Here is a 16701-nt window from a genome sequence, read left to right as displayed (position 1 = left end):
CCAGGATCATATGCAATTTGTTGCTGCTGATCCTCATAAGGTCCCTTTCCTAACAACATATCTAGATTTCTCTGAGGATAACCAGCTGCTGCATTTCGCCTAGCCGTCTCCTTGCAAAATTCCTCATTGGCAACCTTCCATAACAGGTATTGTCCTCCATTTAGCACAGCTTTACACATATTAGCCCAATCTGCTGGCGTCATGCTCAAGTTGTTAATGGATTCGACCATGCTTACAGTGAAGGGTGCTTGAGGACCATAGGTTGTTACAGCCTCTTTTAGCTGCTAAAAGATTTCCCTGTTTTCCACAGGGAAACAGCCCAATGAGCATCACCGCAGAGGAGCCAATCAGCTAGATGTTGCTGCGGCCGCTGTGAGCCAATCATCAGCCGGCAGCTGGAAGTTTGCTGGGGCCCCTTCGGCTGTGGATGTTGAGAGCCAAGCTATAACCTGTCTTTCTATTGATGTGAATGCCAGCCAGGAAACCCAGTCCAGTGGCCAGGGACTTGCTACCTACTCCCAAAGCTCCATGCCTTGTGGAAGCTGAAACTAGAGAATAGCTGGAAGCCAAGGTAATTATCTCAGTCACTAGTAAGTTCCACTCCCTACTTCTCTAGATAGGTTGGCTTTCTCCATTTACTCATTTATGGCCCCAAATGGTAGACTGATTCACATAGTCTAAATAAACTTTCAGATGAAGAACACACTATTCAGTGACCATGGTCTCTGGACTTTAGTCAAGTTAGTCTTAAATATCAGTGGCAAAACATGAACCATTTATTCCCATGAATCTTTGAGTCAGTTAGGTGTCAATTGACTATAATGGGCTCAGCTGGGCAATTCTGCTTCACAAGTGTACATTCTAAGACTCAATCTACAGGGGCCAAAGTTCTCCAGGGAAAGTTTTTATCATGATATAAGAGAGGCATAAGAGAATAAGTAGAAATGAAAGAAGCCCCTTAAAGCCTAGGCTCAGAATGGTACAATGACACTTCCACCTATGTGTCATTGGCCAACATAAGTGACAGGACAAGAACAAAGTCCAGGGTGGGAAAGCATTATCTGCCCATAGTGAGACTACAATAAAGATATACATGCAAGGAATGGCGAAAAGTTGAATCTTCCATAAAGCAAATCTGATTGGTTAGTCCTGCTTTATAGAGTTAACATCAAAGCATCTGATTTCAGTCAGTTAGCTTGGACCACAGGAAGACAGAAGCATCAATATATAGGGTCAAAGACTATGGAGTGGTTCAATTAGAATATAAGTCAGTGGGGCTGGGGTTGTGGCTCAGTGGTAGAGTACTTGCCTAGCACATGCGAGGCCTTGGGTTCAATCCTCAGCACCACATTAAAATAAAGGTATTGTGTCCAACTACAACTAAAAATGAATAAATATTTTAGAAAAAAAGAACATAAAGTAGTCATGGGAAGAGGATCAACTGACTTCTCCAGTTGACAAAAGTCTTCTCTACACAATGGACAGTATGTATTTGAGCAACTAGAGGCTCTTTCATATCTCTAAGAAAAAATCAAAAGGGTCACATCCACTGTAATTTTACCATATTTACTTCTAAATTCATTTTAGGTCTTTGTCTTTAAGAGATTAGTTATACCTGCCCTTCCTCATTCATGGAATTGTTGTAAGAATTATGTGAATTTCTATTACAGTATGCTTTCAAAACTTAACAATAAATGAATGAGCATTGTTATTTATCATTATCCACCTAAATGTTTGTTATTATTTAAATATGAGGTATCCACTAAAAGTTCATGTGTAAGACAATACAGCAATATTTAGAGGTGAAATAATTAGATTACTGGAACTGTGACTTAATCAGAGGATTAATCTATTTAGTGGATTAATACTTTAAAAGGATGACTATAACACAACCAACAATTTTTGTTGAGATTAATGTTATATATGTTTTTAACTTAAAATTATACAGAAGGAAATAAAATGCTTCATGAAAATGGAATGTTCAGTACAAGAACTGTCTGTACAATTTTAGTTATGAGAAAATCGTCTGAACATTCTCATCCTTTTTGAGATCAAGGAGGATTGAAGAAGTTGTCAGGAAGAAGCATGATGGGAAAGCCATTCAATTTTCTTTTCCCCCTTTGATTTGTGGTCATTCTAACAAGATTAAATGCAAAACAGGAGAAGGCTCTGAAGTGACATGTGCTCCATAAGGGTCCGCCAGGATAAGTAAGTGGGCAAATGAAGATAATAATGAAATGTGACCATTAAAATATTATTGTGAAAATGTGTTTTATATTTTTCTACTTAGTTTTATAATAATAGTAGGTGCCAAACTTTTTAAATGGTATTTTCTGCCAGGAACTGTTTTTAATGCTCTTAACTTTACTAGCTCATCTAATCTTCAAACACACTATGAACTATACACCATTATTATCCCCATAATTCATAGTGAAGAAACTGAAGCACAGAAAGATTAATTACTTTGCTACAGGTCACAGAGGTGGTCAATAAATGGAATCAGAATTTGGACTCAGGGAGTCTGGATCCACAGTCCCTGCTGATCTCTAATCATTTTCTATCTAAAGAATTAGACATTATCCAAGGTAGACCACATGTTAGTTCACAAGTCTCAGAAATTTAAGATTGAAATCATATTAAGCATATTCTCTGACCACCACAGCATAAAACAAGAAATAGGAGGAACTTCTAAAGCCTTACAAATACAAGGAAATTAAACAACATGCTCCTGAACAACCAATGGGCCAATAAGAAATTTAAAAGGAAATTTAAAAATTTCTTTGCATAAATGAAAATAGAAGTGTAACATATGAACTCTATGGGATATGGCAAAAGTGGTTCTAAGAGGGAATTTTATAGCAATAAGTGTCTGCATCCAAGTAGAATAAAGATATTAAATAACTTCTTGTCACACCTCAAGGAACTGAGAAAACAAGAACAAATTAAACCAAACATTAGTAGAAGAAAAGAAATAATAATTAATTTTATTTTATCTACAAAAGACTAATTAAATGTAAAGATATAAATAGGTTGAAAATGAAAGAATAAAAAATTCATATAGTGACTAAAAGAAGGATGGTTGAAGTGTTTTACTAATATCAGACAAAGTAGAATTTTTAAAAAATGCTGTTAAAGACAAAAAACAACATTATATACTGATAAGAGAGAGAACCCATCAAGAAGATGCAATTAGAAACATATATGTACATCTAATGACAGAACTCAAAATACATCAAGTAAAAATTGACAAAAATAAGAAAGACATAATTCAACAACAGTAGTTGGAGACCTCAATACCCCACTTTCAATAATGGATAGAATAACTAAAGAGAAGATCATTAAGTAAATAGAGAACCTGAACAATACTATAAACCAATTAAGAGGCATACACAGAACACCCCACCCAAAACCAGCAGAACATACATTTTTCTCAAGTGTACATGAAACATTCTCCAGGACAGACCATATATTAGGCCACAAAATGCTCCACAATTTTAAAAGATTAAAACCATAAAAAGTATTTTCTTGAACCACAGTAAAATAAAACTAGAAATCAATAACAGAAAATTAGAAAATTCACAAATATATGAAAATTAAACAACATTCTTTAATAAACAATGGGTTAAAGAACAAATTACAAGGAAAATTAGAAAATATTTTGCAATGAATGAAAATGAAAGGACCACATACCAAAACTTATGTGATTTGGGGGCTGGGGCTGTAGCTCGGTGGTAGAACACCTGCCTCGCACATGTGAGGCCCTGGGTTTGATCCTCAGCACCACATAAAAATAAATAGAGATATTGTGTCCAACTACAACTAAAAAAGATATATAAAAAAAACTTATGTGATTTGGAAAGAGCCATGCTCAGAAGTAAGCTTATACCTGTAAAAGCCTGGACTAGATGTGAAGACATTGGACAGTGGAGAAGAAAGGCCATTCCACTTTCTCCTAATACCACCACTTTGCTACTAGCATCTCCCAGTCTATTGCAAATTCCACTGCATTCAAATGCTTAATCCCTACCAATGAAACTACCAACAATGGATCCTAGAATTAAAGTCTGAGCAACAATGCAGGAGAGCCCTTTCTTTGTCCAGAATGACATATGTTCCCTAATCATTGGAAGAGAGTCTAGAGCAATTTCACAAATCTTTATTGACATTTGCTCAACCTCCATGTGTCACTAGTAGGTACTAGCCTTATACTTTCCAAATAGACAATGCATGCCTCCTGGATCCTTCTTACAAATGACCTCCCGACCTCCCCACCTCCCGCTGCCAGCTTCATCAGGTGAACATGATCTATACTTTGGATAGTCATTTAGCCATTCTGAATATTTCCAGTGACTCCTAGAGTGTTGGCCTTAACTAGCCTTACAAGCTCTATTGTGTTGAAAGAGGATGGGTTGCTGACAGAATGGGTGGAGGCAGAGAGAATATATTTGAAGTCAGGGTATAGTGATTTATATCCATAAATTCTTTGATATTACCACCTTCAGAAGGTAGAGTCTAGGCGTCTTGCCATTGAATGTGGGCCATACTTTAACAAAAAACATGGGGTAGAAATGACAGTGTGCGACTTCCAAGACTAGATTATGAAAGGAATTTTTCCTTCCTTCTTGCTCTCACTCTCTTTCTCTGATCATCTGCTCCAGGGAGAAGCCAACTTTCACATCATGAGGGTATTCTGACAGCTCTTTGACAGGTTCATATGGCAAGGAACTGAGGCTTATTGCTAACATCCAGCAAGAACTAAGGCTTCCTCCTAACAACCATGTGACCACCTTAAAAGATGGTCTTGCAACCTCGTCAAACCTTCAAATGACTGTAGCCCTAAACATCTTGTCTGAAATTTTATGGGAAGTCCTGAGCCAAAGCTACCCACTGAATTCTTGAACCCCAGAAACTGTATGAGATAGTAAAGGTTTATACTTTGCAGTTACTACATTTTAAAATAATTTGTTATTCAGCAATAACTAACTATTATACACAAGTAATCTCTCTTTTCCATTACTAATGCCAAATAAATTACTCCACCATTTAGTGGTGAAACAATAGCAATGATATTTATTCTGCTCACATGTGCCATTTGGGCAGAATTTTCTGAGGACATCTCATCTATCCTACACTCTGTCCCACAACATCTAAGGCCTCAACTAGAAGGCTTAAAATATGGGGACCATAAACTTCTAAAGCCTCATTCAGTCTTATGTCTGATAATTAATGCTGGATATCAGTTGTAGAATTTTGTTCCTGTCAACATGGGTCTGTCCATATGTGTTAATATCAGTTTCCTTTAAAATGGTCACAGGGTTCCATGAGGGAGTAAAAGGGGAAGAGGGAGGGAAGGAGGGGGAAAACGGGTAGGAAAGGGGGAGAGTGGGAAAGAGAGAAAGAAAATATACAATCAGATGGAAAGTATATTACTTTTTAAAATCGAGCTTTGGATGTCATATAGCATCATTTTTGCAGCATTCTGGTAGTGAGGGCAGTAATAAAATTATTTTAGGTTCAAATAAAGGGAACAAAGGCCCATGTCTAAATGGAGAAGTGGTGACATTGCACTGTTAGCCAAGCATGTGGGATGTAGTGTATAATGGTAAAGCTATCTTTGAAAAATATAATCCGTTGCACTTGCCCAAGACTGATCCCCTGTCCATTGGCGTCTCAGAAAAGGAGTCAGCCTCTAACAAAGCTCCATGAAAACCAGCCACAGTCCATAAATAAGCACAATTCTTCCTGATTGATTGCAATGCCTGGGCCCTAGCTCCTGATAATGCCAGAAAAGAGACTAATTTTCCCTGATCATGAATAGTAAATTGGTGAATTTTAGCACTATCTTGCAATGTCATTCATCTATAAGTGCAAATGTTGGACTTCAGAGCCCTTATCATAGCACAAGAGGGGCCAATGTTTTTCTAATTGTATCCATCAGATCTCAGGGTTCAATCACAGAAAAAGAACAAATACAAGATAGATATATACTCTGTGTATATACTGTGTGTGTGTGTGTGTGTGTGTGTAGTAGGCTCTATGTATTCATGGGTTCAACACCTGCAGATTCAACCAACTGTGAATTGAAAATATTCAGACAAAACAATTACATCTGTACTGAACATGTACAGACTTTTTTCCTTGTAATTATTCCCTAAATAATACAGTATAACAACTATTTACATAGCATTTACATTGTTTTAGGTATTGAAAGTATTCTAGAGGTGATTTAAAGTCTATGAGAAGATATATGTAGGTTATATGCAAATACTAAGCCATTTTATATAAGGGACTTCAGCATATACAGATTCGGGTATCTGTGGGGATCCTACAACCCCAGGGATACCAAGGGATGACCCCATCCCCTGGGTCCCCCCATATATATGAATTTATTACAGGGAATTGACCTACACAATTGTGGGAGCTAATTAAACAGTCATGGTAAGGCTGTCCTCATGTTTAATGCTGGATCTTAAAGTCCACAACAAAAGTAGTCAGGAAAGGAAGTTACACAAGTCATCTGAGACTCCATGATTAAAGCTGGAAACCCACAGGGAAACATACAAGGAAGAACTGAAATCCATATCTATTCTCATTGCCTCTGAGACCAGGCTTTTCTGAAGAAGCAGAATCCTTCATCAAAAAGCTAAACACTCACACCTAGCCCAGCTGATGTACAATGCCAAGGACATAAGTCAGCAGATCAACAACAATGTGTGTATACTCCAAATTGGCAGCTGCCTCCCTTTAGCCCTCCAAATCTCCCCAGAATCTCCCTTGCAGCTCATATTAACCAGAAACATACAGGAAAGGAATTGGGGGAAATGTAGTTTAGCCTAGCCAGGTCAGCTAAACTTGACACAAACTTTAAACAAAGCCTTTATGCTAATCATGCAGCCTAAAAGCCCCATAGACAAGAGTCAGGGCACCTTTCTTCAAGTTGAATTTCTGGCTCTGCTAGATTATCATGCACTGCCTGAGATGAATGAGCACTACAGAACCTGAACACCTGCCACTGATCAAGTTCCCTGATATTTACTCAATGATCACTAATCCAGCAGATCTTAGCATGCATGTTGTCTCAGCATTTACCTTTATTTAAACAACTAGTACTATAATAAACCAAATACAAAGAATAACTGAGAATTTATATACAAGGCAAAATGCTGAGCTTGGCACATAGTATGTGCTCAAGAAAGGCTAGCTCTGATTATTACCATTTTAATAATTACTATTTTATTTAACTCTACCAACAAAGATTCTTAACTACATTTTATGGATTTAATGACTCATTCTTGGACCAGATTTTGTCCATTTTCAACTAAAAAATTATAATTCTAGTAAGGCTGACACCAAATATTAAAAAGATTGGTCATAAAGACATCAACTTTCACAATTCCTGACACAGAATCTATCATGTGCATGATAAGGTAGCAGTTAGAATTTACAATCCCAAGTTCAGGGAAATAACAGGTTGCATCTGAATCTTACACAATTTGGAAGACATACTTTTGGGATGAGAATATAAAATAAGGAATAAAGTTTACATATAATGGAAAATACTTAAGAATGAAAAAACATCACAATAATGTATACATTTTAAACAGCTGGAAAACACCACAAAACAAAATTCAGAAAAAAATGAACATTACATTTTTACTAATTGAAATCCTTCCACCTCTCACATTTTTGATGTACATGCTTTGATTGGCTTTTTATGTGATGATTTTGTAGTATCATTTTTTTTAATATTTATTTTTTAGTTTTTAAGGTGGACATAATATCTTTATTTTTATTTTTATGTGGTGCTGAGAATCAAACCCAGGGCCTCACACATGCTAGGCAAGTGAGCTACCACTTGAGCCACATCCCCAGCCCATGTAGTATCATTTTTTAAATGAGGTAACTTTTATTAATAACTTTATTTTTTTAATATCTTTATTTTATTTTTATGTGGTGCTGAGGATCGAACCCAGTACCTCACACATGCAAGTCAAGTTCTCTACCACTGAGCTACAATCCCACCCCTTTAATAGCTCTACTTTATTCATTTGTTTTTATGGGGTGCTGAGGATTGAACCCAGGGCTCCACATGTGCTAGGCAAGCACTCTACCACTGAGCCACAACCCCAGCCCTGTAGTATCATTTTAATAGAGAAAATATAAACATAATTCAGTTTCCTAAAGTGACTGTGAAAAGTTTTAGCAGTTTAGAAAAATTTTAGTTGATAACTTAGTAATATCATTATTTTATATGATTGTTTTGTTAGATTTAGGGAAAATCTCTTCCAAGGAAAAAAGTTCCATTTCTGGTTAGGCATCAGTTAAGATCCAAATCCATCGTTTCAATTTTATACATTGGATGATTAGAAGAATTTTCTACTGACTGAGAGGCAGTCTCTAGTCTGTTGTGATGAATGCTATCCTTTGAGGATTCTTAGGGGTCAGATAGACAACTGGCCAGCCTTCTTCTTCCAAAGAATTCACTGTTAATGCTTCCTCTACAACATCCCATTGTTTCACACAGTTTGCAATGCATCGATAAAAATATTATTTGAGATGTAATATGATTGGCAAGATGGAAAACATCATACCACAAAATCTTTCCCTATTTCTCCTTTCTAGTCTTTGGTCATCTAATTTCTTCTTTCTTTTCTTTCAAAGCTGCAAAGAACCGTTTTGCACAGGTGTTCAGAAAAGTTGCTAGGTTCTGGTGTATGTAAATCTTCAGTCTTACTAGATAGTCCTCAGTTTATCCAATTTCCAGTCATCTTCCTCATTCTTCCTTGTATTTAAATTCTACCTTGCTATAATTTTAGTTACAACTTCATATTATTTTAAAATTGAAAAGATTCACTCATAAGAATAATATCTTCCTTGTAATAACTCAATCTTCTCTCACCTTTCCCTCTTGAAATTATGAAAGATTTCAAAGGATTTCAGAAATACAAAAAGTCCAGACAGTAATATAATGAACACTCATGTATTCATGAATCAGCCTAATTAAAACTTGGCAAATAAGTTCCATATATCATCTCTCCCTATTAAGTTTCCTTCCCTCTGTCACCTCCATTAAAGGAACCAGTCTCCAATTTTGGTGTTTAGTAATTTTATGAAGTCTTTGTACTTATAAAACAAATATTGATATCACTAAAAAATATACAGTATTGATATTCATGTTCTAAAACCATATATCAATGGTATAATACTGTACCAATTCTTCTGAAATGTATTGTCCCTTAATATTGTATTTTTAAGATTTACCTAGTTTAACATCAACAGTACTAGTTCATTTATTTCAACTGCCACAGAATATTACATTTGTATGAATTTATTACAAATTACTCATTCCCTCACTAGTGACTGAAAGCTGTAATGCACATGTCTCCATGGAGAATTTCTGAGTTCTAGGTACTTTCAACTTTATTAGAGCCAAATTGCTCTCTAAAGTTGTTTTACCAATATACACTACTAAGTGTTGGTAATCTCAGGCTTTTCAATATTTACAAATCTAATGTTTGTAAAATGGAATCTAATCCTTCATTGCAATTCCATTTCCCAATTTAATAGTGAATTCGAGTATTTTTTCCAAAGGTTTATTTCCTCTTCTATGAATTGTCTGTTCATAGCTTTGCCTGTGCTTTAATTGTACTGGTTCATTTCTATTTCTTACTGCTTAGTACATATCATCAGTTATTTTTGCTGTAAATATAGTCTCTTAATGTGATTTGTGTTTTCATTCTGTATGGTAGTTTTGATGTACAGAAATTTTAAATTTCAATGTAATTGAGTTTACCAATTTTTTTTGTTTACTACTATCCTTATGCTTTGGGGGTCTTGTTTTCAAAACAACTTCCTGTAGAGATCATTAATAATATTCCACATACCTTTTCTTCATTAAAATTTTCCTTTTTATATTTGGATATTCTATCCATATGGAAATTTGGTTTTGATATGATATCATTTATGCAGTTATTTTTCTTTATGAATTTCTTGAGTAACCTTTTTTGAACTCTCTCTTCTTTATCTCTGTGTGGGTTGACTTGTGCCCTTCCAAAATATGTCTAAGTCCTAAACTTCAGTACTCCTGGATGTGACCTTATTTTTTAAAATGGTGTTTGCTGATGTGATTAAGTGATGAATGTGGAGATGTGATCATCCTGGATTAAGCTTGCAGGACCTAAAGTCAATGAGGTGTGTTCCTGTAAGAGGAGAAGACACAGAGACACAGGAGAAAGGTTATTTAAAGAAAGAAGCAAATATTGTTATTATGATTCTACCAGCCAGAGAACATTTGCTGCCAGCAGAAGTTGGAAAAAGCAAGGAGGGATTCTCCCCTAGAGTCTGTAGAAGGAATATCTTGATTTCAGACTTCTGGCCTCCATAATTATAAAAGATTGAGGGTTTTTTGTTGTTGTTTTAAGCCACCCAGATTGTGGTAATTTCTACAGGAGCCCTAGGAAATTAGCATACTCCCACTGATCTGTAAGTGCCACCTCTGTCATGTACTGAGTTCCCATTCATGTGGGAGCTCTTTCTACACTCTCAATTTTGTTTGTTTATGTATGTCCAAGATAATGCCATGTTATCTTAATTACTATAACTTTCAATCATGTTATCTGACAAGGCAGGTTCTCTTAACTACTTCTTCCCAACATTACTTTGACTATTCTTGGCCCCATTTTCTCTTCAATATAAATTTGAAAACAAGGTTGTAAATTTCCATTAAAATCCTCTGTTCCATTTCAATAGCATTGAATTTAACAAACAGCTTGAAAAGAATATGTTAAAACACCAAGTAGTCTTATCTAGAACTCTTCCATTTATTTTAGTTACCTTGTTCTTTATTAAAGGTTTTACTATGTCCTCCAAAAATGTTATATATTTACATCAGATGCTCCCCTAGATCTTTTATATTTGTTGTTGCTATTTTTGAAGTTGTTTAGTTTTAGTGTTAAGAAACTTAGTTTTTGTATCATGATATTATTTCAAAGCAACATTGTTGAATTCTTTTAATTTGCATAATTGTTTGTAGATTCTCTTGGGTTATTTGAATAGAAAAATATATTATGGCAATTTGTTTCTTTTCTTTCTTTCCAGGCCATGTATAATAATATGACATTGAATAGAAGTAATGATGGCTATACTGTCTTTTTCTTGGTTTCAAGAGGGATGCTTATAATGATGCACCACTAAATTTGATGTTTAATGTAAGCAATTTTTCTTTATTTGCTGAGATGATCAATCTATCTTTCTTCTTCAGTCTGCTAAGGTGCTGAATTATCAGGTTGAGCCATCTGAAATTGCTGATATAAGACTTTTTGTAATCATGAAAAGGGCAATTTCACATAGCTCAACATAACATATTAATCATTTCTAATGTTAAGCTATTCTTTCATTCCATTATTTCATGAGGCTAATATGGACAAGTTAGTTTGTTGAAGTTGGGTTTGTTGCCAAATCAGTTTTACGAATAGAAGTTGTTGGTGTATGTTCCTCTTTTTTTCTGGTACACCATTCCTAGAGATGCTGCAATATGCAATACTAGGTCAATGTGTGGTGGTGTTGACAGAAAAAGCTCCCATTCCATCTCCCTGCTCTGAAAATCCATTTAAAATACTTCTCCTCAGCAGATGTCTCAGATATTAAACCGCTAAGATCTGATATTCCACTTGATCTTAGCCAAAAGGATGAGAAGCAATGTTCATTCTTTCTCTATTTCCTAGAATAGTTTGTATAAGTTAAGAATTGTATGGTCTTAGGATATTTCATAGATATTACCCTGAAAAATAATCTTGGCCTGATATTTTTGCATGTGGAAGATGGGGTAAATTTTGTCTGTGGTTCAATTATTTTTATTTTATAATTCTGACCAAGTTTTCCATATTGAGTCCGCCTTGGTAAATTATATTTTCTTCACTTGAATCTAGCACATAATTGACATTAAAGAGTTTTTAGTACACACAAATGTTTCCTTCTGTATTAAAACAATTATTTCGGGTAACAGTTTCCCCTTTTACTGAATATCAAAGCCATGTGAACTGATTATGTCAGAAGATCATTCTTTTCTACTACTGCAAACAATGAACTCTGAGAACCGAATAAGCAATGAGACTATCTCTTGTGACTCACCTCAATTCTAAGGCAAGAAAGCCATTTGTGGTACATCCATTAGATCCTATTTATATTTTAATTTATTGCCAGTAAAATATTCATCTTTGGAATGAGAATAAATAAAACATCAATTATTAAAATGTGTTTGTGAATGTGTTTGTTGGGGAGGACCAAGTTCTAGTGAGAGAAAGAAGGGGGTGTGGGGAGAGAATATGTGTATATGTTCTGAACTTCTTACCACAATCACCAGAAACTCATGGACTAATTTTTCATTTTGACAAGGCATCAGATTCATTAGGATAATTTCCTATTCTCAACCACATTTGAATGCAAAATGTACAACTTATCAACAAATACTTTGTTGAATAAATATAATGTAATTAAAAACTTGACAGTGTGAATTTATAATATATTTTGTTCATTGGAATACTCATTACCCTTCTTTGTTCCTGACCCACATGATTGTAATTGGTAATGCCAGGTAACACAAAAAATAAATACAGTGACCATTATTAATACCTTTATGTGTGAACAAACTAGACAAATGTTTTCAACCAGCATTTACTTAAGGCGTTCTTGCCATGAAGAGAAAATGTATCCCTTTAAAAAAACTTACAGTGCAGGTGCTGGAAAAACCCTGAGGATGGATGTCCCTTGCATTTTTGCATGCCATTTCTTTTGCTAAGAGCATTTTGTCTGGAACATCCCTATTTATCCTTTAGAACAGGTGTCAGATAGTAAATATTTTAGGTTTTGTGGGCCATGTTAGTCATCATCCCAACTATTCAACTCTGTTCTTGTAGCATGGAAGCAGCCATGGACAATATTAAACAAGTGAGGGTATCTGTGTTCCGATAAAATTTAATTTACACAAATGAACAGCAAGTTACATATGGCCTAAGGACGATCGTTTACTGACTCATGACAGAAAACCCTCTGCATACAGAGAGAAGCAAAAGAATACAATGATTAAAACATGGGCTCTAGAGCCACACAGCCTGGTTTCTAATTCTGGCTCTGCCACTTATAAGTTGTGTGACTTTAAGCAAGTCATATATTTCCTTGTGTTTGTTACCTCATTTGCAAAATAGAACTTATTATACCTAAAATGAGTTAATAGATACTAATGAGGTTAGCAAAGCGCCTGGTATATAATAAGTACAATACTGTGTATGGGGTAGCTGTTATGACTATGTAGCATTCTCTATATTTTCTTATTCTAGGAAATTTTGCATATTACTTCTTTAGGCCAGGGATACAGACAAAATTAACTTTAAGTCTGAAAGGGCCTTAAAATGAGAATACCAAATTTAATCTAAATAAAGAAAAGGGTAGTCAACTAACAAAAGAAGGGTATGGGAGTATAACAATAAGTAACCAGATGTCTTCAGTGCGTAATGTTAAAAGAAGGTGATCAAGATGAAAAGTATAAAAGGGAGAAGGAATACCAAAGTAACTGGAAAAAAGGAAAAGAATTACAGAAATTCAGTATAGAATGGAAAAGAGAGGAGACTATACAGTGTAGCCTGTCTCTTAAATTCTGGTTTTCACTGGCAGGCTATGTATGTTGTTCTGGTTGCATGAAGATCTACTTGGCCTTATGGAATGGATGCTGGATATAAATTTCAGAACTCACATCCAGGTCCTGGAATCCAAGATTTAAATCCCAGCAAGACAAAGACCTCTTCAAGTTCAAAAAGGAGTGCATAGATGGACAGAGAACTCACAGTTAGCCAGAACCAAGTCAAGATGATTTGTCTCTGTTCTGGGACCCTTATTTTAACTGCAAAAAGAATACTTCTTAACATGATGCTAGGTAGTACCTTTCATATGGCTTCTATATCAGAAGCTAGGCTAGGTTAGATAATGCTTGACCAAAAAATCACCCCAAAATTCAGTGGCTTGAAACAACAAAAGTTTATTTCTCACATATGCTTCATAACCTTTGCAGGTTGGCAGGGGGCTCCGTTCCATGTGGTCTTCACTCTGAGACCTCGACTGATAAAGGGATTACAACCTGGATCACTGCAAGTTATTTTGGCAGAAGTTTCACATTAATTATTTAATGTTCCAGCCCAGAATACTCATTGCTTCCAGCTCATCTTATAGCCTGGAATTAATCACATAGCCTGACCTAACCACAAGAGGGCCAAGAAGACAATCCTAATAAGTGCTAAGAAGTTGGAGTGCCAGAAGTATCTGATGAGCAGTAACTAATGATTCCATCTTCAACCCATTATGGAGAACATTTATCCCCATTTTCTTTAAAAGAGAAGCTTTGAAAATATTGAAAGAGCCAGCTTTTGGAATCTACTGAAAGAATTCTAAACACCATCAGTGAGAAGCCCACTTTCACTCAAGAAACCTTAGAAAATTGAACAAATACTAGAAGCAATATTTATTACAGATGTCACCATAGGTGGGTATGGTAGTAGCTGTACCATCAAACATCACATCCCACATGCTTGTCTAACAATGCAATGTCACCACTTCTCCATTTAGACATGGGCCTGTGTTCACATATGTGTGGGCCCAGTTCTTGCATCTCTATTTTATTTCATTGATTCATTTCACTATCTTGATGTCAATACCACATTGTCTTTATAAGCTTTTAAATTAAATAGTTTTACTCCTCTAACTTTGATCTTCTTTTTTCAAGGGTATGTCTGCTATTCTATTTCCTTTACATTTCCATATCACTTTAGAATCAGACAGAATCAAGGAATTGGACTCTGTCTGTAAACTGGATAAGCTTTGAGAGGTTCCCAAGCATCAATATCTACAAAAGAGCCTATTGGAGTTTTAATTTGTATTGCATTTAATTTTAGTTTTAATTGTATTTAATTATTGATATCTTACCAATATTGTGTCCTTCAACCCATGAACATGGTATTTCTCTCCATTTATTTAGTTCTTCTTTAACTTCTCACAGTAATCTTTTGAGTTTATCAAATACAGGTTGTAGTTGGCAGAGTTATAAGAAGGTCCCCAAGATTCTGACTTCCTGGTATACATGCCCCATATAATTTCCTCTCCATGAGTATGAGATTTCACACCTGTAATTAGAGTAATAATCAGTCAATTTTGAGTTAATAAAAAGAAGCCAATCTTGGGTGGGTCTGACTTAATTGGGGGAGTTCTTAAAATAAGGTAAAGCACCTGAGAGACAGTTTCCTGCTGCCTTCAAAGATGATGAAATATTCCATGAGTGCTACAATTTCAAGGAACTGGATTCTGTCTGTAAACTGGATGAACTTTAAGAAGTTCCCAAGCATCAGACAAGATCATAGCTCCAGCTGACACCTTGATTACAAATTTGTGATCTGTAGTCTCTAAGCAGAAGATTCAGTTGAGCCACAAAAACTGTGTATGTTAGTCCATTTGGCTGCTCAAACAACACTATATAGAGAGTGGCTTATAAGCAACAGAAATTTATTTCTCACAGTTCTGGGGACTGGGAAATCTAAGATTAATGTACTAGAAGATTTGATATAAGGCAGGGTCCTGCTTCCTATTTCACAAAAGGCAATCTTTTTCTTGTGTACTCACACAATAAAGGGTGAGGGGGCTTTCTAGAATCTCTTTTTTAAAATATTTTTTTCATTTTTAATTAACACATAATAATGACACACATTTATCGGGTAAATTGTGATATTTTAATACAAGTATACCATGTGGAATGAACATAGCAGGATAAATGGCATATCCATGACTCCTGACATTTATAATTTCTTTGTGATAGGAGCATTCAGAATTATCTCTATTAGTTATTTTGAAGTGCACAATTAATTGTAAACAGCCATAGTTAGTCAATATTGAGCTATGGAACATTAGAAATTATTCCTCCTGTCTAATTGCACCCTCGTATCCATTAACCATTCTTTCTCCATATCCCTCTTCCATATCCTTCCTAGGCTGTGATAATCACTATTTCACTCTCTACTTCTGGTATCAAATTTTTAGCTTACACATTTAATTTAGAACATGCAGTATTTTTCTTTCTGCACATGACTTATTTCACTTAACATAACATCTTCCAGTTCCATCTACATTGCTGCAAATGACAGAATCTCATGCTTTTTCATAGCTGGATAGTATTTCATTGTATCTGTACACCACGTTTTCTCTATCCACTCATACAATGATGGACATTTAGGTCGATTCCACTTATTGCCTATTATAAATGAGTTTCCAATTAACATGCAATTGCAGATGTCTCTTTGACATACACAGTTCATTTCCTTTAGGTATATATTCAGTAGTGGGTCTGTAAAGTTAATATTCCCATTCATGAGAGCTCTTCCCTCATGACCTAATAATCTCCTTAAGGTCCATATACATTCTAATACCATCATCACCTCGGATGTTAGGATTTCAACACATGAATTTGGTAGAAGGCACATAGATTCAATCTACATAGTGTGAGATAACAAATGGGTGCTTTTCTGAGCAAAGATCAATGAAACAAAAACCTGATCTTTTGAATGGTGAAGTGAGAATCAAGGTCTAGGAGGCTGGGGGAGGGAGTAAGGGAATTAGGAGGTGGGGAAGGTGGGAGGATACATAAAGAACATTCCTTAACTCTGGTAG

The 16701-nt window shown here is 35.4% G+C and overlaps 1 long non-coding RNA gene and 1 other non-coding gene across 2 annotated transcripts in view; both read right to left on the bottom strand.

Moving 5' to 3' along the window:
* Positions 1-15155, bottom strand: part of LOC125614099 — a 23485-nt gene extending 8330 nt beyond the window's left edge. The window contains exon 1 of the long non-coding RNA XR_007344732.1: positions 14971-15155. This is a non-coding gene — a long non-coding RNA (uncharacterized LOC125614099). The remainder of the gene's footprint in view (positions 1-14970) is intronic.
* LOC125614159 lies at positions 11502-11699 on the bottom strand. The gene has a single exon (XR_007344803.1). It is a non-coding gene; the product is annotated as a U2 spliceosomal RNA (small nuclear RNA).
* Positions 15156-16701: the final 1546 nt, after the last annotated feature.

This window comes from Marmota marmota, unplaced genomic scaffold, assembly GCF_001458135.2.
Source record: "Marmota marmota marmota unplaced genomic scaffold, marMar, whole genome shotgun sequence".
NCBI classification, from domain to species: domain Eukaryota; kingdom Metazoa; phylum Chordata; class Mammalia; order Rodentia; family Sciuridae; genus Marmota; species Marmota marmota.
This window is presented reverse-complemented; position numbering and strand designations above follow the sequence as displayed.